We start from the raw sequence: 26342 nt of genomic DNA, 5'->3' as shown, positions 1-26342 counted from the left end.
GGATAGAGTCTTGTCCTGGAGCTTTTTTTCCTATCTGAATTCTATCTAAAAAAGATAATTGAGATTTTTATTATTATATTTATAATACAGGATAAGGGGTATCATCCTTACTGTCCTGGCAACATATGATAGCATGCCAAACAAACTTTCAGAGATTCTAGAGATAATGAAATTATGCCTTAATATTTTCACTAATTGTGAAAAGAAGTCATTTAATCCACTGTAATAGTTGACAAAACAGTCAAGACAAAATAGTAGCAGGAAAGTGGCTTGACCTCAGAAAATTTTCTATCTGAACTCCCAAAACTGTAAGAATGATGAAATTTTAATAAGTCTTATCAATGTAATATTTTAAGATTTATAAAATGTTTTAATACATTATCTCATCTAATCCCCCCCAAACCTTGTGATATAGGTAAAAACTGAGAACTCCACATTTTGTGTTCAAATTTATATTTACTTCCTCAATTCTAGATACTCTGTGATCAGTATTTTTAAAAGGATGATTTCATAGAAAAATGTATCCAAGTATCTTGCTGAAGGGGTCTGATTTATTAGCACATCAAGAGGCACCATGCCCACCAAATAAAACAGCATGAGTTCATTTACCAGAAGTCATGTATTGCCTTCAAGACTAGATCTTATGATTGACATGATCATTGGTTTCACACTTTCAAAAATAGCATTTTCTCTAATTCAGCCATTAGCTCCTAAATATCTAAGAAATTTACCAGGTCCATAATACATGCAATTTAGTCACTTTAAGATGAATCATTAGCTGGAAAAAAGAGGACAATATAATGAGATATTCATTCCCTTTCTCATCTTGAGTTAACACTGAAATTATTCAGGACTTTTAACCCAATATAATTTTGAGTGATTCCTTAGACAGATGTGACTTTTAGCTATAATCTCAATGATGATACTAAAAAAGAGTTACTGTTATTCCAACAATATTAAAAGGTTTTACAAAAATCATCATTATATTATATCATATTCTATTCTATCATATCCTATTATATTATGTTATATTTATTATATTATATGACAATTTGCTGACCAACTAAAAACTTCTATCTCACATTTTGAGGAACATAATTTTGCCCTGAATAAGATTTCTCAGGGTTTCTGGTTTCCAGTTTTTATCTATGGTATCACATATTACAAAAACGTTGACCCAATAGTATTTGACAGTTCTACAACCATAATTGAGGAAACTACACTTAGAGGTACTTGTTAACATGTTCTTTCATTAAAGGCAATTCTTTAACAGGTAGAAGAGTATCTATAAATAGAAAATCCATACAAAACACAACACACATATATATTATCTATTTTTATAATAATTCATTTAATTCTTATAAAATTATAATTATAAAACAATATAATCATAGAAAGAAAATTTGACAGCTTAATGGAATCAATATAAAGTGTGAACTTAGGTAGCAACAAGTATCTAATCAATTTGAAAAGAATATCGTACTTTGATCATTGGATAAAAATAGATAATTCCACAAATGAAATAACTTATAATTGACTGGATGAATCATTCATACCTCCATTTTCCTTAAAGAACAATGACCACAAAAATTTTCTCTCTTCTCTCTTATTTTTTTCCTTAATTATTTAATACTACATTGAGGCATATTCATTCAAACATAGCTGTCCTATTTAGAAGTTGTAGTAATAAAAAAGAACTAATGACCATGAGTCAGTATAACAATTTGTCATCTGTCCTTTAATTATTAGAATAATAAATAACATACATGTGGCCCTTTATAGTTTGCAAAGTAGTTTAGCTATGCTAAATAATTTAATTTTTTAATGGACAATGAATGAGAAAATACAGGTGGAAAATTCTAGAGAATCAGATTTCTAGAATCACTATACTGACTCTATGTATACACTGAAGAGGACAGTCAATGAAAACACAAAATAAAAACAAGGGAAAGTTTTTGTCTCCAACTCCAGCTTTCCTAGTGCTCTTTCTTTCCTTGCTAATTGATTTGCAAAGTGCCTGCTATGCTCTGCAGAACTTAATTCCAATCAGTTTAAGAACAGTCAGACCCTTCAGAGATGAAATGGGGTTATGAATAACTAGACCAAGCTGCTTATGTTATCAATACATTCTTTAGAAACAATAAATAAAAATCATACAAATGTGTTCTTTGATTATAGGAACTTTCAAGAACTGGCTTAATTTTGAAGAATTTGATCCAATTTGACAAGACAGAATTAATCACATAGGACATCAAACAAGAAGAAATCCCTAAGGATACGTACTACATAGAGCCAACAGAATTTATAAAGAAACACATCCATCATTAAATTATTGGTGTCCATAGATTTCTTCTTAGTCAAAGGTTAGGAGAGAAAGTATTGACAGCCTAAGCACCAACTTCCTCCACCAAGGGAATTTTTTCATTGTCTATGGCCAAAATGGTGAACCTATGGCATGTGTGCCAAAAAGGGCATGCAGAGCCCTCTCTGTGAGCACATGCACCATGGTCAGCCAGAGTTCATTACTAGAAAGGCAGAGGAACTCAGGGGAGCCACTCCATTCCCTGTCTCCACTGGGCTAAGGGCATTTTTTCACTTCACCCATCCTTCCGCCTAGCAGCCTATTGAGAGCTCTTCACATGCAGCAGAGATGCAATGGGAGTGGAATGCTCCAGCCACTCTCCTACCCCTTTTCATGAATGTCCTCACTTCACCCACCCCTTTGCTCAATAGCCCAATGGGTGTGCTTCCTCCCCTGTCTGGGGTGGGGGTACTGGACAGGGTCTCTGGGGGAGGATGGGCATGGCACATGATCTCTAAAAGGTTCCTCATTGATGATCTATGGCTTCAACAACTAACTGAGACCAAGAAATGTAACTTACAAGACATGGACAAGTATCAATAGCCTGTCAGTTCATGGATGGACTGCATTCCAACTAAATTCAATGAATATTTAAGTGTCTTTTTTTGACAGTTATTGGTTAGATGCTGGTAATACAAAAATAAAAGTAAACAGAGATGTTTCTATCAAAGATTATGAGACAGACAGAGAGAGAGAGAACGAGAGAGAGAGAGAGAGAGAGAGAGAGAGAGAGAGAGAGAGAGAGAGAGAGAGAGAGAGAGAGAGAGAGAGAGAAGAAAAGATGATAAGACAGGGGAGGGGAGAGGAGGAGTAATAAGGAATTAGAAAAATGAGAAAAATATGTACGACATCTTGGGGTAGGGAAGGCATAAATCCAGACAAGTTGAACAACCTATACAAAGGCAGGGAGATGAGAGAGAAATGACCATTTTGTATAATTAGCAAATAGGCCTTTGGGGTTGGAATGTAGAGAGTATGAAAGGAAGTGATGCCAAATAATTTTGAATATCACCTCATTCTACTTCAAGTAACTACCTGCATCAGATGAGAAGACCTCTATTGATCAACCAAATTCATTAAATTAAGAGCAAAAAGTCCTCAAGAATATGGAAGGATAAAATTGAATGATGCTACCCAGGAAGTGTATTGGAGTTGGCTGAGTGATACTCTCTTTGTCTGCCAAAATAAGCAAGCCAGTTCAGAATCTGGGCATTCAAGTATCTGGCCAGTCTAAAGAAGAAACCAGTCCCTTGAGAGATAATCACTTGGAGGGAGTGGAGAGAAGACTCTTTTTTTCCTCCCCACACCTTGACCAGAGGGTGACAACGTGAGCTTTAAAAGGCTGGAAGATTTGGGACTTCCTATGGGCATACTAGCAGAGTCCCTGGAAAAGCTGACAACAATGTCAGCATCAGGAGATGAAGCTAAACTAGTCATCCCAAGGAAAGATATAAACGTATTCATATGTATCATTTGTATATTATCACATTTCAGCTCAAAATATTTCTCACGTTCTCTACACCCTCTACGATTAAATATTTAACATCCTTCTGGTAATTAAAGCCTTCCACAAGCTGACCCCAACCTACTTTTCCAGATTAACTTAATATTACCCTTCACTCACACCACATGCCAAACCAGACTACTAGCTGTTCCTGAACTCAATCTTCCATTTCCTGCCACCATGCATTACATTATCTCTGCTTCTCCACCTCTCAGAGTCTCTACTTACTGTCAAAGCTCATCTCAGGTGCCACCACTTCCATTAATAGTCCCTCCTCTCCCTTACTAGTGTTCTCTCTTCTCTCCAATTAACATTGCTCACTTGTGGATAAAATCTATGGAAATATCATATCTGTCCCTGTCCTCCAGTAAACGTCAACCTTCTAGAGGAATGAACTGATATCATTCATTTTTGCACAGGAGCCTGTACATATTAGGCATTGAATAAGTGGTTATTGAATTGATTTACAAACCTGTCTTGAGGCAGAGGGACCCTCTGAAGTCTTTCTCAATCAAATGATTAAATGAAGAAGGGAGGGAATAAGTACTCATATAGAACCCACCGTGTGCTGTACTAAGCACTTAAAAATTATTTTTTCTTATATAATCCTCACAACAACATTGGGAAGTAGGTGTTATTACTATTCCCATATTACAGGTGGTAAAACTAAGACAAAAACCAGTTAAGAGACTTGCCCAGGGTTTGCCCACAGCTACTGAGTGCCTGAGGCTAGATTTGAACTTGGGTCTTACTAACTTCAGGCCCAGTGTTCTCTCCTCTGCACCAAGCTTTGCACAGTGGCAGTATCATAGCCAATAAGGTTTATCCAAGGCACAATTATTGCTAATTGAAAACTATCCATTGCACCACTAGCTGTTTATGTGATTCTTTGACAAAATATAGAATAAACCATTTAATGAAATGAAAACAGATTCAAAAAATAATGTTACTTTATAAATGTCTAAGTAAAATGGATGAATCATGTAGCAGAATTTTAATGACTTTTTAAAAACAGTTCCTTATTTTCTGCCTTCCTCTTAAGGTAAACTTCCCACTCCTTTTTCACAAAACACACTCTCTCACACACAAACCAGATATGAGATTTGGTGACTTAACTTATGAATATTATCAGTTTTAAGTATTCCAATTTCTTTTTGGCAGAGTCTTAATAGATGGAAGCTATTTAAATGAGAAGGAAATTTTAATCTGTAGCTGCAATTTTAAGTTTCAATTCATTTATTACCAATTTAGTCATGGACAAATCTTGTAACCACACTTTAGCAACTCAATCTACAAAATGAGAATAACATCAATAAACAGAAGTTCCCAGAGCATCAGTGAATTCTTTGGAAAGCCATCAATATAAAGAGAGCCAAGGATCAAAGAAGTACCTTCAGAACAGGCCTTCTAAGAAAATCGCATGCAGTAAAATTACACGAGGCATTAAAAAATGGAAGCTAAGTATCAGATGTTCCTCAAGACTGTTTCAATCTCATCAGAAGAAAGACAGTCACTTGTGATTTCTATACCATTGTAAAAATTATTGTTGCTTTTAATTCTGAAGCTGAAAATTAAATTTTATGAAAACCAAAAGAAAGTAATAGAATTAAATGAATGGGTAGCAGTCAGGCAGGACAACTATACCATAAGCCAAAAATCATTGCCATGAGAACAATATGAATTATTGAAGGATAGTGACCTGGGGTCTTGCAGAGATTTTTTTAAATAATCAGAGCTGAGAAATAATTCAGTTTATCAACATAGAAATACAAGTATTTGGGAAATACAAGTATTTGGAAAAAGTATACATAAATAGTATACTTTTGTTCTTAACTTTGGTCTAATATTATCACATGATGTTTTTTGGTGAAATTCAGTTGACATCCTAGAAAACAATAATGTTATTGTTTGGTGATATCAAGTGTCCTGCACATGCTTCCACTGCTTTTCACTGAACATTCATCAATATACTATTGTGTTGTTGAATTACATATGATCTTATTATTTCAAACGGCACACACACACACTAAGGATTCTTTCTTAAAGCAAAGAGGGGAAAGGGATTGAGTGACTATTCTTGACATTTATCCATCTCAACATCAAGCATCTGTCACTTGATTTGAATACTTCCTTTAGTGATCACAGCTTTTCCACAGCTGTATCCAGATAGAGGGGCTAAAGAATTGCTAAGATCTGAAAAAAAAAGCAATAATGAAGACGACTCCATTTTTGACAAAGAGTTTCACCAAATTTAACTAGGCTCCTCTTCAGAAGATAGACATTTAATACAGATGTGGGCCTATATGCAAGTCCCTTCCAATTTGGCTGGACCTGTCAAAGTTTTCACTTCCTCACCCTGGTTATAATACCTCAGAGGACCTCTACATCCCAATGAAGATTCAGAATTGGATTTTAGTAAGGTAATGGTGAAGTATTGAGCCATTTCAAAATGTGAGGTGCCATTTTGTTTTCTTCACATCAACATTTTTAAAAATTAGCATTCTGTTTTTAGATACACAGAATCATTGATTCAGCCTTAGAAGAGGCTGTAAGGGTCATCTGGTCAGCATGGTCATTCTTCCCATAAATAATCTCCCTCTACAACAGCTTGACTACTTACTAACAGTGTCAGGGAATTCAATACTTCTTTTTTGAGGAAGTTCTTCTTTATATTAAGCAAAAATACCTTTGTCATTACTTCTATTAGTATTGCCTCCTGGGGCAACTGATCACTCATTCAGTAGGCATTTATTAGGTGCCTATTATGTATTAGGAATTGAAATGTGCAGGAGAATCAAAGGCAAAAATCATGTCCTTAAGGAACTTATATTCAAAGCTGGAAAAACAAAAATTTAATAAAAAAAATATACACAGTAATTTCTGAAGGGAGAACTCTAACAACTGGAGAGTATGATCAGAATAGGCTTCCAGCAGAAAGGGATACAAGCTGAGCTTTGAAGAAAAGTAGGGGTTGTAAGAAGACAAAGACCGAAAATGCATTCCAAGCATGGCGTATAGCCTTATAAAAGCATGGAGATGAGAGGTGGAATCAACTGTACGGGGAGCAGCAAGCAGACCATAAACAATGTGTGGAGAACTTGTGCATTAAGACTAGAAAAGCAGAGTGGTCCAAGACAGCAAAGGGCTTTCAAAGTCGAACAGAGGACTTTACATTTTATCCTAGAGGAATGAAGAAACTAATAGAAGTTCTTTAACACAGGAATGACTCTGTTATACATCTGCTTTAGGGATATCAATTTGGCAGCTATATGAAGAATAGATTGGACTCTTCTCCATGATGGCTATTCAAACAATCCAGAAAAATTGTCATATTTTACTTAAAACCTAGTTTAATTCCTTATTGTGACCTGGAAGGGACTTTGATCTCAAAGACTATATCAGTGGAGTGCAAGTTCTCCCATGTATTAAATTACTTGGAAAGCCCTTAAGTATGGACCCAGTGGTAGAATGTATTTCCTTTCTCAGGACCAGATTAGGAAAAGTCCAAGATTCTCATCACAAGAAGTCTGATCACTAGGTGATGCGTTTTTGTTGGCAGTTTGTTCTGCCAGAGCAACCTAAAGATTAAGGACTAAATATACAAAAAAGTTCCCTCTTCTATGTCACTCTCTACAGCCATTGTGATGATGGCACAATCCTTATAATAATCCATAAATTAAGTAAATAGCTAATATGCTTACTGTGTTCTTGGTGAAATGACCAAGAGTTGACGTGCTCAATGGAAAACTGAATCATGTTCATCAAATGAAGAAATTAGGAGTAAATGGATAATGGTAAGCATGGTAAGGACAGAATGGCATCATAAAAGGCAAAAATAGCCCCTTCATTAAAATCAGCCAATTAGGAGAAGATAGAGCCAAAATGGCAGAAAAATTTCATGGACCCTTCTACCAAATTACCCTCTAATAAAAACTGTAATATAAGGTCTTGGAACAAATTCTGGAGTAGCATAACCCACAAAAGATGGGGAGAAGTAATTTTTCAGACCCAGACAACTTATATGACAAGCACAAGGGTTAGAGGACACAGGAGTAGAGGTAGATTACAAAGCAACATTCCCTATAGCTGCAATGGGTCCTCCAAGCAGTTGATGCAGCTACAAAGACTTTTTGAGCTCTCAGCCACAGACAGTAAGGAGGGATTAGACAACTGCTCAGGAAGAGATTATACAAATCCTTTTGCTGGCTGTGAGTATAATATTCTAGCTGCACTGCCCTTATGCAGCTCCAGGAAGCAGTTTTGGGGCATGGTCTTGGGGGAAGAGGAGCTCTAGAAGATACCAGAGTTGTTAGTTACAAGGGAATGGGGGACTGGTCACAATTCCAATGGGGAAAAGAGTGCTTGTGGTTACTCAAGAACCAGAGCACAGACCTGGAGTGTATTAAAGTCACCTTTCCTTACATCGTACCACCTTGGAAGAACTGAAAGCAGATAGATCTCCAGATCTAGATTTGAAGGCAGCTGCACAACAAAACTAAAGCTTGGAACAGTCAAAATCAGACAAAGTCAAAAGAATGAAAAAATAGAAGAAAATATGAAATATCTCATTGGAAAAAACTTCTCTGGAAAATAAATCCAATAGAAATAATTTAGAATTATTGAACTACTTGAAAGACCTTAGATATTATTTTTCAAGAAATTATCAAGGAAAACTGCTGTGATATTCTAGAACCAGACGGTAAAATAAATATTGAAAGAATATACCAATCACCTTCTGAAAGAGATCCTAAAAGAATAATAACTCCCAGAAATGTGATAGCAAAATTTCAGAACTCCTAGGTCAAGGAGAAAATTTTGTAAGCAGCCAAAAGGAAACAATTCAAATTTCATGGAGCCACAGTCAGGATAAAATAAGATCTAACTGTTTCTATATTAAAAGATTGGAGGGCCTGGAATATGATATTCCAGTGGACAAAGGAGCTACGATTTAGACCAAAAATCACTTACCCAGTAAAATCAAGGATAATCTTGCAGGGGGGAATGGGCATTCAATGAAATGGAGGTATTTCAAACATTTCTATGAAAATACCAGAGTTTAATGGAAAATTTTGCTCTCAAATACAAGACTCAAGAGCAGCATGAAAAAAGTAAAACAGGAAACAGAAATAAAAAGACATTCATTAAGGTTAAATTGAAATTTAAAACAAATAGAATTCTTGAAGATAAAAACACAGATAACTATGGGTTGAAAACAATGCATTCATTTGAACATTTCTGAATCGGTTATCTGTAAAAAGTATAAAAATTAAAGCTAGAAGGGACCTTGAGACCATGAGGACATTGGGATCACCACACTCATTTAACAGTTGATAAAGCTAAGGCCCAGAAAAGATAAGTAACTTACCCAAGGGTATAGTGGTTATTTCTCTTCTCTACTCTATTCTACTCTAAGAAGTGAACCACTAGAAGACCATGTATCTCAATCTTCACTCCAGCCATTTTTCATCTACATATCTTATTCTTTTTCTACCTAGTTATCTGTGAACTATAATCAAAGCATTATAACCATTGGAAAGCCTCTGGGAAAACTATGTAAACGAACTACTCTATTGATCCATTTAATATCCCTAGCTATCATTTCTCTCTATATATTTTGCCTCTCCCAAAAACTTAAAAAGTAAACTTTTGGAAGGCAGGAACTAAAAATATCAATCTTGTATTTATATTCATGCTGTTTTGTAGATAATAAGTGCATAATAAATACTTCTTATAGTCATTCATATCACTGATTAGTAAGACCTAAGGTAAGTGCTAAATTAGGCAGAAAAAATAATAAACTTCATGAAATTATAGCAACTTTGAACTGAGCTACCTTTAACAAGCTGACACCTCTGAAAAATGGGAAATGAGCAAAAATAACGACATTGACTCTGAATATCACCATTTCTTAGAAAAGTTTAATTGATGCAAAATAGTTGCCACAACAAGGAGGCTGAAAGAGCCCAGAAACTGACTCAGCGAGCAAATACAATCTCTTTGCCAAGTGGAGAAACATAGCAGCCAAGGTAAACACAGATTTAGAACAAAAATTCACTTGAAAAACATCACAGGAGGATAATAATAATAGCATCTCACATTTACATTGCACTTTGAGATTTCCAAAATGTTTTCCTCATAACAACCCTGTGAAGTAATCCAAGATATCAGTGCTTCTTTCTTGTAGATGAGAGAACATTATCCAAAAGGGTTAAGTTGTTTGTTCATGACCCCACAGCTAGTAAGTATCTGAAGCAAGACTGAATCTCAAGCCTCCTAACTATAAGTCCAATGTTCTACTGCTTCTCACATAACTAATTCAATTAAGTTTTGGAATGAGGATACAAAGCTAGTACTTTCTTGAATCCAGATTTCATGGTCTCTCATATAACATTGCCTCATCCATTTCAGAGCTGAAGGCAACTTCAGCTATTGTCCATTTTATGTCATATTCTAAGCTTATGTTGAACTTAAAATCTACCAAGCTCCCCAGATCATCTTCAGTACCCTTTTGCTGATCCACAAACCCCTTTATCTCTCACTTGAGTACTACACTGGTTCCCTCAAGATATTGAAACATTTATAGAAGAAAAGAAAAAAGACTCCAATAAATCGGGTGGCTCTTATTATAGAAGCTTATGGAACGACAGACATGAATAATACAATATATGAAACCATCGTAGGATCATAGATTTAGAGATGGAAATTCTCATCTCATCTCATCCAACCCCTTCATTTTGTATATATGGAAACTGAGGTTCATAGAGAAAGTGCATACCTAAAGTCATGAAGTGATAGATGTATTATTTGAACCCAGGTCCTCTAACTCCAAAGCTAGTGCCTCTTTCTACTGTCCTATGCTGCCTTTCCCATCTACCAATGTATTTAATTAATACATACTATTTAAGTTTTCTCTTTTTTAGATTAAAAATTCATAGTTCAGATATTCATTCTTCATGCAACTTTATCATCATCTTAGTTATCCTTCTATATAGATAGATTTCATTTTGTAAGTATCCTTCTTAAGAGTTGTGCCAAGAAGGGCGTATTATATTCTTTTTTTATGTATTTTAAAATTTTATTTTATGCAGTCTTTTATATAGAATTTTGTTATTTTCTTTGTTTTAAAAAGAAAACAAACATTTAGACCAAAATTGAATAGCAAAATCATTAAAAATCCAATGAATTAGAAAAAATTATTTTCCTTCTTTCTAATTAATTGAAAGGGGAATGAGAAAAAAATATTTCAATTCCTTTTTTAATTGTCCCAAGATCTGTGAAGTTTTTTTTCACTTTAATCATTATTTTATTTGATCATTTCCAAACATTATTCATTGGAAACAAAGATCATTTTCTTTTCCTCCTCCCCTTCCCACCACCTTTCCCATAGCCGACGCACGATTCCACTGGGTATCATATGTGTTCTTGGTTCGAACCCATTTCCATGTTGTTGGTATTTGCATTAGAGTGTTCATTTAGAGTCTCTCCTCAGTTGTTTCCCCTTCCCCCCTTTAGTCAAGCAGTTGCTTTTCCTCGGTGTTTTTACTCCCATAGTTTATCCTCTGCTTGTGGATAGTGTTTTTTAGATCCCTGCAGATTGTTCAGGGATATTGCATTGACACTAATGGAGAGATCCATTACCTTCGATTGTAACACAGTGTATCAGTCTCTGTGTATAATGTTTTCCTGGTTCTGCTCCTTTCGCTCTGCATCACTTCTTGGAGGTTGTTCCAGTCTCCATGGAATTCCTCCACTTTATTATTCCTTTTAGCACAATAGTATTCCATCACCAACATATACCACAATTTCTTCAGCCATTCCCCAATTGAAGGGCATCCCTTCATTTTCCAATTTTTGGCCACCACAAAGAGTTCAGCTATGAATATTCTTGTACAAGTCTTTTTCCTTATTATCTCTTTGGGGTACAGACCCAGCAGTGCTATAGCTGGATCAAAGGGCAGACAGTCTTTTATCACCGTTTGGGCATAGTTCCAAATTGCCCTCCAGAATGGCTGGATCAATTCTTAACTCTACCAGCAATGCATTAATGTCCCCACTTTGCCACATCCCCTCCAGCATTCATTACTTTCCATAGCTGTCATGTTAGCCAATCTGCTAGGTGTGAGGTGATACCTTGGAGTTGTTTTGATTTGCATCTCTCTGATTTTAAGAGATGTAGAACACTTTTTCATGTGCTTATTAATAGTTTTGATTTCTTTGGCTGAGAACTGCCTGTTCATGTCCCTTGCCCATTTATCAATTGGAGAATGGCTTGATTTTTTGTACAATTGATTTAGTTCTTTGTAAATTTGAGTAATTAAACTTTTGTCAGAGGTTTTTATGAAGATTGTTTCCCAATTTGTTGCTTCCCTTCTGATTTTAGTTACATTGGTTTTGTTTGTACAAAAACTTTTTAATTTGATGTAATCAAAATTATTTATTTTGCATTTTGTGACTCTTTCTAAGTCTTGCTTGGTTTTAAAGTCTTTCCCTTCCCAAAGGTCTGATATGTATACTATTCTGTGTTCACCTAATTTTCTTATAGTTTCCTTCTTTATGTTCAAGTCATTCACCCATTTTGAATTTATCTTGGTGTAGGGTGTGAGGTGTTGATCTAAACCTAATCTTTACCACACTGTCCTCCAATTTTCCCAGCAGTTTTTATGAAATAGTGGATTTTTGTCCCAAAAGCTGGGATCTTTGGGTTTGTCATATACTGTCTTGCTGAGGTCACTTACCCCGAGTCTATTCCACTGATCCTCCTTTCTGTCTCTTAGCCAGTACCAAATTGTTTTGATGACCACTGCTTTATAATATAGTCTGAGATCTGGGACTGCAAGGCCCCCTTCCTTTGTATTTTTTTCATTATTTCCCTGGATAGCCTTGATCCTTTTTTCTTCCAAATGAACTTTGTTATGGTTTTTTCTAGATCAGTAAAAAAACTTTTTGGAAGTTCCATGGGTATGGCACTAAATAGATAGATGAGTTTGGGTAGGATGGTCATTTTTATTATATTGGCTCATCCTACCCATGAGCAGTTAATGTTTTTCCAATTGTTCAAGTCTAGTTTTAGTTGTGTGGAGAGTGTTTTGTAGTTGTGTTCATAAAGTTCCTGTGTTTGTCTCAGGAGATAGATTCCTAAGTATTTTATTTTGTCTAGGGTAATTTTGAATGGGATTTCTCTTTCTAGTTCTTGCTACTGAGCTGTGTTGGAAATATATAGAAATGCTGATGACTTGTGTGGGTTTATTTTGTATCCTGCAACTTTGCTAAAGTTGTTGATTATTTCGATTAGCTTTTTGGTTGAGTCTCTAGGATTCTTTAAGTAGACCATCATGTCATCTGCAAAGAGTGATAACTTGGTCTCCTCATTGCCAATTTTAATGCCTTCAATTTCTTTTTCTTCTTTAATTGCTACTGATAGTGTTTCTAGTACGATGTCAAATAATAGAGGTGATAATGGGCATCCTTGTTTCACTCCTGATCTTAATGGGAATGCATCTAGTTTATCCCCATTGCAGATGATGTTAGTTGATGATTTTAGATATATACTGTTTATTATTTTTAGGAACGACCCTTCTATTCCTATGCTTTCTAGTGTTTTTAATAGGAATGGGTGTTGTATTTTATCAAAGGCTTTTTCTGAATCTGTTGAAATAATCATGTGATTTTTGTTGGTTTGCTTGTTGATGTGGTCAATTATGTGGATGGTTTTCCTAATATTGAACCAGCCCTGCATCCCTGGTATAAATCCTACTTGATCATGGTGAATGACTCTTCTGATCACTTGCTGGAGTCTTTTTGCTAGTATCCTATTTAAGATTTTTGCATCTATATTCATTAGGGAGATTGGTCTATGATTTTCTTTCTCTGTTTTTGGCCTGCCTGGCTTTGGAATTAGTACCATGCTTGTGTCATAAAAGGAATTTGATAGAACTCCCTCTTTGCTTATTATGTCAAATAGTTTGTATAGTATTGGGGTTAGTTGTTCTTTGAATGTTTGATAGAATTCACTGGTGAATCCATCAGGCCCTGGGGATTTTTTCTTAGGAAGATCTTTGATGGCCTCTTGGATTTATTTTTCTGAATTGGGATTATTTAAGAAATCTATTTCTTCTTCTGTTAGTCTAGGCAATTTATATTTTTGTATATATTCATCCATATCACCTAGGTTGGTATATTTATTGCCATATAGTTGGGCAAAGTAGTTTTTAATGATTGCCTTAATTTCCTCTTCATTGGAGGTGAGGTCCCCCTTTTCATCCTTAATGCTGTTAATTTGCCTTTCTTCTTTCCTTTTTTTAAATTAAATTGACCAGTACTTTGTCTATTTTGTCTGTTTTGTCAAAGTACCAGCTTCTAGTCTTGTTTATTAGCTCAATAGTTCTATCACTTTCTATTTTATTAATTTCTCCCTTAATTTTTAGGATCTCTAGTTTGGTTTTCTTCTGGGGGTTCTTAATTTGTTCGTTCTCAAGTTTTTTGATTTGCATTTCCAATTCATTGATCTCTGCCCTCCCTAATTTGTTAATATATGCACTCATGGATATGAATTTTCCTCTAAGTACTGCTTTGGCTGCATCCCATAAGGTTTGAAAGGATGTCTCACGATTGTCATTTTCCTCAATGAAATTATTAATTGTTTCTATGATTTCTTCTCTAACTAACCGATTTCGGAGTATCATATTATTTAATTTCCAATTAATTTTTGATTTGGCTCTCCATGTACCTTTTCTGATCAATATTTTTATTGCCTTGTGATCTGAAAAGACTGCATTTATTATTTCTGCTTTTCTGCATTTGAGTGCCATGTTTCAGTGACCTAGTGTATGATCTATTTTTGTGAATGTGCCATGTGGTGCTGAGAAGAAGGTGTATTCCTTTTTGTCCCTATTTATTTTTCTCCATATGTCTATTAACTCTAATTTTTCTAAGATTTCATTCACCTCTTTTACCTCTTTCTTATTTATTTTTTTGGTTTGATTCATCTAAATTTGATAGTGGTTGGTTCAAGTCTCCCACTAATATGGTTTTACTGTCTATTTCCTCCTTCAATTCTCCTAGTTTCTCTATTAAAAATTTGGATGCTATACCATTTGGTGCATACATGTTGATTAGTGATATTTCCTCATTGTCTATACTCCCTTTTAACAGAATATATTTACCTTCCCTATCCCTTTTGATCAGGTCTAATTTTGCTTTGGCTTTGTCAGATATCATGATTGCAACTCCTGCCTTCTTTCTATCAGTTGAGGCCCAAAAGGTCTTACTCCAGCCTTTAATTCTAAGCTTGTGAGTATCAACCCACCTCATACGTATTTCTTGAAGACAACAAATGGTAGGGTTTTGGGTTCTAATCCAATCTGCTATTTGTCTACATTTTATGGGTGAGTTTATCCTATTCATGTTCAAAGTTATGATTGTCACTCGTGGATTCCCTGGCATTTTGATATCTTCCCCTAGTTCTGACCTTTCTTCTTTACCTATCTCCTTTTGAACCAGTGATTTACTTTAGGTCAGTCCCCTTAGTCCCCTCCCTTGATATGCTTCCCTTTCTAGCCCCTCCCTTTTTATGCTCCCTTCCCCTCCCCCCCTCTCCTTCCCTCCCTTTTTATACTCCCTCCACACTACCCCTCCTTGATTTTCCTTTCTTTCTTACCCTGTTGGATAAGATAGAATTCAGGATCCCACTGGATCTAGATGTTCTTCCCTCTCAGATTTGATTTCACTGAGAGTAAGGTTTAAGTAATTACACTTCACGCTCTCTTCCTCTCCTTCTCATATGAGAGTTCTTCCCCTCCCCTTCCCATGTGTATCTTTATATGGGAAAGATTATTCTATTTAGTCCCCCTCATTTCTTGAAGTAAATGTTAGTATTATCGACGATTCCCTCTCTCTCTCTTTCTTTCTTTGCCCCCCCTTCACCACATCTTCTTGATGCCCCAATCTTTCCCTATTCATGATTCTTCTAACTACTCTTATGATGCATACAATTGTTGAGAGTTACAGAATACTTTTTCCCCACATATTAATATATATATATAATTTGATATAAATGTAGTCCTTATAGAAGAGAGTTTGACTTAAAGAAAAAGATAGGATTTATCTCCTTTTCCCTTTCTTTCATATTTAGTTTTTCATGTTTCTCTTGCTTTCTGTGATTAGATATCAAATTTTCCACTAAGTTCTGGTCTTTTCTTAGCAAATGCTTGGAAATCTTCTATTTTGTTGAATGCCCATACTTTCCCCTGGAAGTATATAGTCAGTTTTGCTGGGTAGTTGATTCTTGGTTGGAGACCCAGCTCTCTTGCCTTTCTTAATATCGTGTTCCATGCTTTGCGGTCTCTTAGTGTGTTAGTTGCTAAGTCCTGTGTGATCCTTATGGGAGCCCCCTTATCTGAAACTCCTCTTCTTGGCTTCTTGTAGGATTTTCTCCTTTTCTTGGAAGCTCTTGAATTTGGCAATTACATTCCTGGGGGTTGTCTTTTGGGGATTTAGTATAGAGGGTGTTCTATGAACCCTTTCTATTTCTATTTTGCCCCCTTGCTCCAGAACATGTGGGCAATTTTCTTCTATAATCTCCTGTAGAATAGCATCGAGGTTTTTGTTTATCTCTGGTTTTTCGGGGAGACCAATAATTCTGAGGTTGTCTCTTCTTCCTCTGTTTTCCAAGTCTGTGACCTTTTCAGTGAGATATTTCATGTTTTCTTCTAATTCATTAATTTTTTGGCTTTGCTTTATTGATTCTTGCTGTTTTGTAATCTCGCTGTCTTCCATTTGCTTAATTCTGGTCGTTAGGGACTGGTTTTGCTTTTCAGCTTCTTCTGCCCTTCTATTAGATGCTTCCAGCTCTTTCTCCTATTGTGAAGTCTTGTCTATCAGACTGCTGATCTCTTTCTCCCATTTTTCTTTCCAAAAGGTTTCCATCTTTTGGGCATGCTCACTGTCTTCCAGTTGCTTAATTCTGGTCATTAGGGACTGGTTTTGCTTTTCAGCTTTGTCTGCCCTTCTATTAGATGCTTCCAGCTCCTTCTCCAATTGTGAAGTCTTGTCTATCAGACTGCTGATCTCTTTATCCCATTTTTTTCCCAAAAGGTTTCCATCTTTTGGGTAAGCTCCAGTTTGAGATCTTCCAGAGCTTGTGGATAGTTTCCATTTTGGGAGGCATGTTCTGATTTTGTTTGGATTTCATCCTCATTCTCTTCTTTTTCTTGGGTACTCCCTCCATAAAAGTTTTCAATAGTCACTTTCCCCCCCTTTCTTCCTGGAGGCTTGATTTTGGGCCGTGTGAGCCATCCCTTTGGTGGTTTTATTCCACTTTCTTTTTTGGTCTGGGGTCTGGGTGATATGGGCGGGTTTTCTGTGAAATTAGGTTGCCTCAGACTAGTTCTTCCCAGCCTCCAAGGTTTCTTAGACTGTGGGCCCCTGTGTTCAGCCCAACCGCCCAGGCGATCAGCGCAGCCTGCCCAGGTGTTCAGCTCCACCCAGGTGCTCAGCGCAACCACCCCGGAGTTCAGCTCCTCAGCCCCCTGTGCTCAGAGCAGGATTCTCCTGTGAAACCGCCCTGAAAGGTCGTTTCCTTGCAGTCTTTAGATCCCAAGGACCCTGGTGTGCCCCCCCAGACAGAGATGCTCCTCACTCACTCGTTGTCCCAGTGAGCGCTCTGATAGCTTACTCTGGTTTGGTGGGGGGGAGGGGAGTCTCAGTTCACGTTTTTGTGCAAGCTTTTCCTCCTCCTTATAGTGTGTAAATGTTCAAACCCCATGTACCTTTGTTTCTGTGGGGGTACTGGAGAGTCCCTCCGTTCTTCTAAAGGTCATTTTTATGCTCTTTTGAGGTAGTCTATTTCATTCAGTGCTGGGGAGGGGAAGCAAGTCACGTCTAGATTGCAGCCATGTTTACCCGGAAGTCGGGAGCATTATATTCTAAATGTAGTATAACCAGAGAATAGTACAGGGGACTATAATATCTCCTTCTATATGCCACAATTTTATTAAAACCACTCAAGATTAAACTAAATTCATTGGCAGCAATGTTATAGTCAAGTTCAACAATTCAGCTCAACAAACATTAAAGTGCCTACTCTATACAAGTCTGGGAGTACAAAGATGAAAAAATCACACATTCTGTCCTTACAAGATTTAAAATCCAATGGGCAAATGGGAAACAGGATATGATAAATAACAAAACAAATATGAAACAAGGTAGAATATGATAAAAACAAAGGAGAAAGAGGCAAAGTGCTATCAGAAATTCAAAGATAGGCAGATCATTTTCACCGAAGGCCACAAGAAAGGCTTTGTGAAGGACAAGACATCTGAGTTCTGCCTTTAAGGAAGAGGAGAAGAGGGAGGAAAGCGAAAACAGGGGAAGTGGCAGTTATATAGCACCATTGTGTGCTATATAATCATGTTAAATGCTTTTTTACAAGCATCTCATTTGAAACTACTGCAGTAGAAGATGGAGAGATTTATTCCAAAATTGGGAAACCTTGGGAAGTAGCATAAGCAAAGATGTTGAAAGAGAGTTTACAAGGGAATCCTGTTTGGGCTGGGTCATATATATGAAGGGGAGTTAGTATGAGGTAAGTTTGAATGTCAAGACCAAGAGTCAGCGTTTGGATAGACAATGGGGAGTTCAGTGGAGAATTTAAGACCGGGGCTGTGGAGAGGGATTGGGTGTGAAAAATATACATAGAAGTGTCAAGTGAAGTTATGGGAATGGATGTGATCGTCAATGGAAAAATCATAGAAAACAAAGAGAAAATGACCCAGCTTAAACCTAGGGATTGCTCATATCTAAGGAATGACAAAAAAATAAAGAATCAATAAAGTAATGAAAGGAAGAATAAACATAAGAGTAGGAAAGAGAACCATGAGAATGCAGTCATGGAAACCAAGATAGATGAAGTGGTCTACAATTTAAAATGCCAACGAGATGTCAAAAAGGATAAGACCAAAAAAAGTCACTGAATTTGGTGATAAGGATTGATTAGGCCCCGAATAGAACTGCTTTATTAGAGCTGTAGGGGTGAAAAACAACTGCAAAAGGTTGAACAGTAAACATGAGTTGATACTTTACCCATAGCTAACTAAAAACCAAAAGTATTTTTAGATAAACTGTATGATCTTCCCTATTCTATATTGATGCCTTTTTTTAAACCCAAGTTGTTTAACCTTGACATTTATCTATACAAAATTTAATTTTGGTGATATTTCACTCTCTTGAGGTTTTTGGGGATCTTGATTCTATCATCCAAGGGATTAACTCTTCTGGCCTTCTAACAGTGAATGATAAAATGTTGGATAGGACTGGGTTAAGGATAGGAAGAGTCCTGTGGTGTTACCCTAGAGAATTCCTTTAAGGCTGACAGTTAATATTTTTTGAATCTTTTCCACAAGGATATCTGAAAGGAGGCTAAGGCAATTGTGGAGCCTACTAGAACTCACATTATATACTCCTTAGCAGGAGAACTTGGGTTTGTGGTTCCTAAGAATCTTTTTGTTTTGAAAATCTTATCTTTTGTCTTTGAACTGATACAAAATCTTGGTTTCAAGGCAGGAGAGGAATAAAGGATTAAGCAATTGGGATTAAGTGACTTGTTCAGAGTCACATAGCAGGAATATATCTGTGGTCACATTTGAACTCAGGACTTCCCATCTCCAGGCCTGGTTCTTTATCCACTGAGCTACCCAGCTATCCCAGTTTCTAAAAATATTAATGAGAAGAGTCAGAAGGGAACTGCACAAAGGAGAATTAAAATAAATCCTCTCCCCTAGGGAATCTCTACCATGAAAGAGGAATGAAAGAAGAACCTTCAGAAACTGAATTGCATGGTGGGCAAAAAAGCCATTGGAAGACTTTCTGAGAAAAGACTGACAATATTATATGTTAATGACTTGGGTGGGGGGAAGGAGTTAATTAGGAATTGGTGTTTTTGTTTTCTTTCCTACCAGAAATTTTCATTCTTTCCTTCATAGGACTCACTATTTTGTGACTCCAGCTACCATACTATTATTTCTTTTTATATGGTATCTTTTCTATACAAGTGTTGGCAGTATTTTTGTTCTAGAATTTCCTCTTTTGAGGTGACCTGAATTCATTAAAGGCTTCATTCTAATTGACTACATCTAAGATAAAATGTGTACAGTGGTCACTTTCTCAGCTAGGTCAAATGAACTGATTAAAGGATATTTTTGGGGATCAATTAACAGAATTCATTCACAAAGGTATATAAAGATAAGAGGGTCAAGGATCTGGCTCAAAATGGGAAGGGAACCAGGCAGAGTGTCCTATAAATGTAAAGTGGATCCAGGATCTCCCTCAGGTAACTAGGAAGACAGGTAAATGTACAAAGAAAAGAGATTAGTGGATACTTCCCCAAATGGAAAGAAGACCAAAAGCACATAGAGAGTACAGTCAGAAATAGGAAATTAAGAGTCCTTAAGAAAGATTAAGGTGAATAAGAAAGATGTACAGAAGAATGATAAGGTATAGCCTGGGAAGCAGTGGGTTCCCATTTGAGGTTTCAAGGACACAGGTATTTTGGTAGAAACCCAATATTACATACAAGGAATCACAAACATCATGAGAGATTTTGTCATATAACTCACCTGGAATACATTGTGACTATACCGTGATCCTGATTTACAGTATAAAAAAGGAAATGAGGTTTGTTTGAAATAGCTTGCTTTTAATGAACTTGTGCTGGCACCTAGTGATTACCATTTCCCTTCTTAAGTGTGCACAAACCATCTGTTTAATAAGCCATTCTAGTATTTTTTCAGGATTCAAAATAAGATTTTCGATTGAGAGTTGCATTAGACCTTAGTGGTTTTATCTAATTCAGTCCTTTTGTTTTACAGATGAGAAAACTGAGGTTAAGTAATCTGCCCAAGATTGCAAAGAACTGAGACTCAAACACTGGTTCTTTATTTCCATATCTAGTGCATTATAGAAGTATTATAGAACAATGCTTCCATCAAATTTAGTGGTTTATAGGTTACAGAAACTACTTTTTCTCCTTTTTGGAAAATTAGGAAAAGGTATTCCTCTCATCTATCTCTTGGCATCTCTCCTTTTCTCTATAATTCCTTAAAGAATGCCAACAATATTTTTTTCTGTTAAAGGGATAACAGAAAAGACACAGGCAGCTCTAGAGAAATCTGTGTCCCAGGAGGTTGCTGTAGCTACGCCAACTAGCCCTGGCTCAGAACATCCAGTACACGCCATCTCAGCAAGGAGTGACTTTCAACTCTAGAACTACACAGCAAAGAGATTCAGATGGTGAAAATGCAGAAAGATCTCCAGTGGAGACTCTAAGATTCAAGATGAACAAATGTGATTGCATTTGCAGATTCTATCAGTACCCTGGGATGTAATCCATCTGGCCTTAGAGACTTGAACTCATTTAAATCAGGTAGCTGACTTCCTGTTTCCACTTTACTCTTCCCCTCAACCATATTTAAATATGAAGATCATTCTGTTTGATTTAAAAAAGGATTAAGGATTTAGACTAATGATTTCATAAGCATATATATAAATATATAAATGAATGTGTGTGTATATATACCTGTATGACAATTATCACATTAATGAAAATTGGTGACATTCTTTGTAATACCTTAAAGTTCCTCTATCAACTCAGGATAGCACTTTCTCTGTGACTTAAAGTCTCAGAGTGTCATCTAGAGCAATGAGAAGTTAAAATACTGCCAAAGTGTTATATAGTCCATGAATCCATGTCTTTTTTGGCTTATGAGGTCAGCTCTCTTTCCTATCCTCTATGACTCATCCTCCAAAGACAAAAATAAAATAGGATCAGAGTATTATAGTTCTGATTGGTCTCTTTACTAGAGTTAATATTTTTTGTTTTAATATGATATTTTATATTTTATTATACCATTTCCCCTAAGCAAAAGGACCATCTCTTCCTTCTTTTTCTTCCCATGCTCTGACTGTGCATTCAAAGTTCTCCTTTATTTTCATTAGATTTTTCAGAAGGCTCAGTTTATTCTGGACTTGGAAAACTCTGACCCTATTTTCACCAGTACAGAGTACTCTTTTTTCATTTGCCCTTCTTTTCTGTCTTTCCTACATTTTCTTTTAAAACATGAGCTCTTTAGAGAGCTCCCAGCACAGCTACTTCCCACTTAAAACACCTCTCTTCTTCCTCATCCAGGTCAGTTGTGATTGTATTGTCAGAATTTCATCTTTGAGAGTCTCCTGAGACACTTTCCTTCTTATACTTTCCAACCCTCAAATCATACCTATCTTTTCTCTCATCTTCTTCAAATCTGCTTTCCTAATGCCTCTGACAGGGGTTATTTTTTCTTTTCTTTTCTCTTCTTTGCTTTGAGAAAGTGCTGGCACAATGAACATTTATATCAGACCCAAAAAAGGGTTCTGTGCAAGGGATGTGCCATATGGATTTATTAAACTTACTTTCAGATTCTTCTACCTCTCCTTGCCCTTCCTGGCCTCCTTAGCTTCCATTTTCTTTCCTCCCCCATGTTTTGCAAATGCAGGATGCAGCTTGGTGCCTGTTGGCAGAAAACTGCCCTTTGTGGGACCTTCCTGACACCCAAGTCTAGAAAAATTGGTTATGGTTCAAGGGGAAGTGTATTTGGAAGTCTCTGGAGTGCAAGAAGGAAAACAGAAGAAGGCAGATGACACTTGAACACTGATAAACGTTTGCTGCATCTTGCACTTCAGGAGGGCATTTTTCATTGAGTTCTGATGATTCATAATATTAATTGCAAGCTTCAAAGCATATCAATTTATGGTGGAGGGCAAAGAGGAAAGTTTAGAATTTATGAAGCTTTAAGTCAATATGTTTAGAGAAAATTTTCAGGGAAGACTTTTTGTCTAACTCTGTATGGTACTACCCTTCTTTCATTATGATGAACTCAGTCATTTTCTCCCAAGGCTCCTTTTGATTTAATTTCATCAAAACATTCTTCCTCCTTGTGCACAATCATGTCCAGAGCATTAGTTCCCCAGTTTGCTTTGCCTACCTTCTCAAAAATGAGACAAAAATGTCAACAAGGCAAGTCAAAAATTTATCAAATGTTCTGCTCTTAGCAGAACAAGACTTCCAATAGATTTCAAGATAATGAAAATTCTCCAATTCCATTTTATTGCTTTAGTTTCCATTTGCAAGGTATAGATGTAAGAATGTATTTTCTTTATTCTCCAAACGGCCAGCCCCCCACATATAAGTACTTCGACAATATTACCTTTATTTTCGCCTCCTTTTTTTCTGCAGGCCTTAAAATGCTTTGCTTTATATATCCACTCACAGGTTAGTGAACTGACATTTAATAATATATCTTCTTGACAAATAATGCTTCCTTCAGGCATCATGTATCCTTATTTAAATATCTAGTTTGATCCATAATAAAGTGGCTGTCAGGGTCTTTCTTCTACCCCACATTCCCCCACATCAAGGGCACACCAGGATTCTGTGAAAGTTAGAATTGGGTCAGACAATTCCTTTCACCTCCTGTGATGCCCTGACTCAACTTAACTTAAAGACTAATTAAGTCCAAGATGGATCCCAAGCCCAGAAGACCAAAAATGGAGAAAGAAAACTACAGACCAATCTCCTTAATGCATGCACATAGATAAAAAAATCTTAAATCAAATACTAGCACAAAGACTAAAGCAAGTTATCATGAGGATTATTCACTATGACCAGGTGGGATTTATACCAGGAATGCAAGCTGGTTCAAGTCCAAGAAGGCACTAGGAATTCTAAAGGCATATCTAGCAAAATTTACCCCATGGTCCAGGGACTTTGGCAAAATTAGCTATCAATTAAATCTTGGTTATAACTGAATGGAATTGATATAAGGATGTCTTTATGTATATGAAGTTAGACATTCAATATTAAATATGCTTATATTTAAATTAAATTTATGTTTATATCTAAATATAAGTTTATAACTTCTCAAGGTCTATTTTGGGAAGTTTTTTTTTCAAAAAATACGGAAATATGATCTTGGAAGAATCAGAATTGTAAGCAACCCAAAGGAAGGAAAGAAATAACCATTTATTAAACACCTATTATGTGTCACACATTGTGCTAAGTGTTTTAATAAATATCATTTTCTTTGACCCTCACAACAATCTTAGGAGGTAGGTAGTCTTCTTATGCTCATTTCAGAGTTGAGGAAACAAAGACAGGAAGAGGTTAAGTCCAGGGTACCCAGCTAGTGTTTGAGGCCTGATTTGAATTTTGGTTTTCTTAATCTCAGATCCATTGCTTCATCCATAGAGCCATCTGGCTGCTTCAGAGGGCAATAGAGAGACTCAGGTAGGTATGGGTAGCCATAAAGTGCTTGTAGGAAGTAATTCAAAACACATCCTCAAAGATCTGTATTAACAGGAAAACAGTGTCCTAAAGTGAAAGTGAAAGACAAAGAATCTGTGGCACCATTTCCCACAAATATGAAAAGAATTAAGACTTTCTCTGGTGCCAACACTCAGTGCCTAAACTAGAATAGAGCATCATAGAACAAGACCTGGAAAAGACCTCAGAGTTCACCTAATACAAATCATTTATTTCACAGATGAGAAAGCCAAGGTCAAGGGAGTTAGAAGAAAGATTTGAGTTCATTATCTGACTCTACAACCAATTCTCCTTAACTTTACTATGGACCACTCATGGGAAATTTAGAGGAGGCCATGGGAAAACAACATAAGATGAAAAAAGGTCTTGATATGATTAAAGGAGTGTCCGTGCCTTGGACAGCACAGATGCACTGAAGAATTTAAATATCATAAAAAAACAATATTAATATTAAGAAAAAAGATCACACATGGTATGTTCTTAGTAAATATTTGTGGAATGAATTCACGAAATGAAATGAAATCTCTAATTTCCTCTAGGACTCAGAAATTTTTTGAACAATAAACGTCTGTTTCACTGACAAGGCTGATAATCAATAATAAAAGGCTTCTCCAATTTCTAAAAATGAGGCTTGGAGTGACTAAATAATAGGCACCTTAATTAGATATTTTTTTAAAAATTGTAAATGTTTTATTAAAATCTTACCTTAATTGGATACTGTCTAGACAGTAAAAATTAAGGGCATTGTAATGAACCACAAATTCATTCTGAATATAATGAGTAGAATAAAAGCAATTCAAACTGGATAAAGTAAGAAAAATAACACCTCTCCCCAGTGTCTATGGTACCTCATCCTCTATGTATAGAGACCTAATATAATATTGCAAGGGTTAAAATAGAGGGTTGTACAACAGTAAATTCAGCAGAAGTGTTTGGAGGACACAATCAACATGGTTATAATTGTCTGTCATCCCTACCAGCTGACAATTCTGCCATGTTTTCTGTAGTCTAGTACGTAGTTACTGTCATCAGTCATGGAATTTCTCTTTAGGATCGGGTTCTATTCTGGCCTCCTTTTTTCTTGCAATGCCTGAGACAAGAAATGAAATTCACATGGCTGCATTGCATCCTCAAGGACCTACCAGTATATTCTGTCACCTTTCACCTTCTTCCCCATTCTGCCTCTCTTTGCTCTTATCAAACTAACACAGCTTATCCAATCCTCCATTTCTTCTTCCCCACCTCTTGCTCTCTCCAGTACTATTAGTCGATTCATTTTCCACACCATCTTTCCAAACGATTCTCTTCTCTTCTACAGCTAATATCCCCATATGCTCTAGTAACAAGTGTCCTCGCTTCTAAATAGAGATTCAACTTATCATATTGGTGGGTATCTAGTTCTGGCAGGATACCAGAGATTCATGACAGACCTATTTTCTGCAACAGCTTAGTATTCATATACTTAAAACAATTTAATATTTCATTTCATTTTTTTCTAATTAATAAACACTATTTTCTCTTCCTATAGGACTTTATTCTCAACTTAAAAGAAAAGAAAAGAAAAAGAAAATCCTTGGAAAAATATGGTTAGTCAAGGAAAGCAAATTCCCACATTATTCATGTCCAAAATGTGCATGTCCACATTTTGCAAGGTGGCATGTAATTTTCGTTGTTTATTCAAACCCTTACATTCAATCTTAGAATCAATACTGTGTTGGTTCTAGAGCAAAAAAGCAATAAGGACTAAGTAATAAGGGTTAAAGGACTTGCCCAAGATCAGACAGTTAGGAACTGTCTGAGGTCAGATTTAAGCCTAGGACCTTCTGCCTCCAGGCATGGCTCTCTGTCCACTAAGAAACCTAACTACCCACAGCAACAGCTGTAAATGTTTTGGTGGATATGAGCCATTACATTGGTCAAATGGCAATTTTTTTCCTTAATGTCCCAATATATGATTTTTAGTTTCTTATCAAAATAATGTCTCTTGTTGGTCTTCTAACCAGTTGCTGTATTAAATTTCCTGATATTCTATACTGACCAAAAACATCAGAAACTTGGGGGATTTTAGGGCTCCTAGAAATCTTTCCTGCCCTAATCAACTATTCATTGACTTTGCATTCAAGTAA

The 26342-nt window shown here is 36.2% G+C and overlaps 1 protein-coding gene and 1 pseudogene across 4 annotated transcripts in view; one reads left to right on the top strand and one right to left on the bottom strand.

Annotated features, from left to right (window-relative positions):
- The window catches only part of SLC4A10 (solute carrier family 4 member 10), a 400582-nt gene that overhangs the window by 329905 nt on the left and 44335 nt on the right, over positions 1-26342 (bottom strand). The window lies entirely within an intron of this gene.
- LOC130454241 (U4 spliceosomal RNA) lies at positions 4653-4801 on the top strand (annotated as a pseudogene).

This window comes from Monodelphis domestica, chromosome 4, assembly GCF_027887165.1.
Source record: "Monodelphis domestica isolate mMonDom1 chromosome 4, mMonDom1.pri, whole genome shotgun sequence".
Classification (NCBI taxonomy): Eukaryota; Metazoa; Chordata; class Mammalia; order Didelphimorphia; family Didelphidae; genus Monodelphis; species Monodelphis domestica.
The sequence above is the reverse complement of the archived record's forward strand: the minus strand, read 5'-3'. Positions and strand labels throughout refer to the sequence as shown.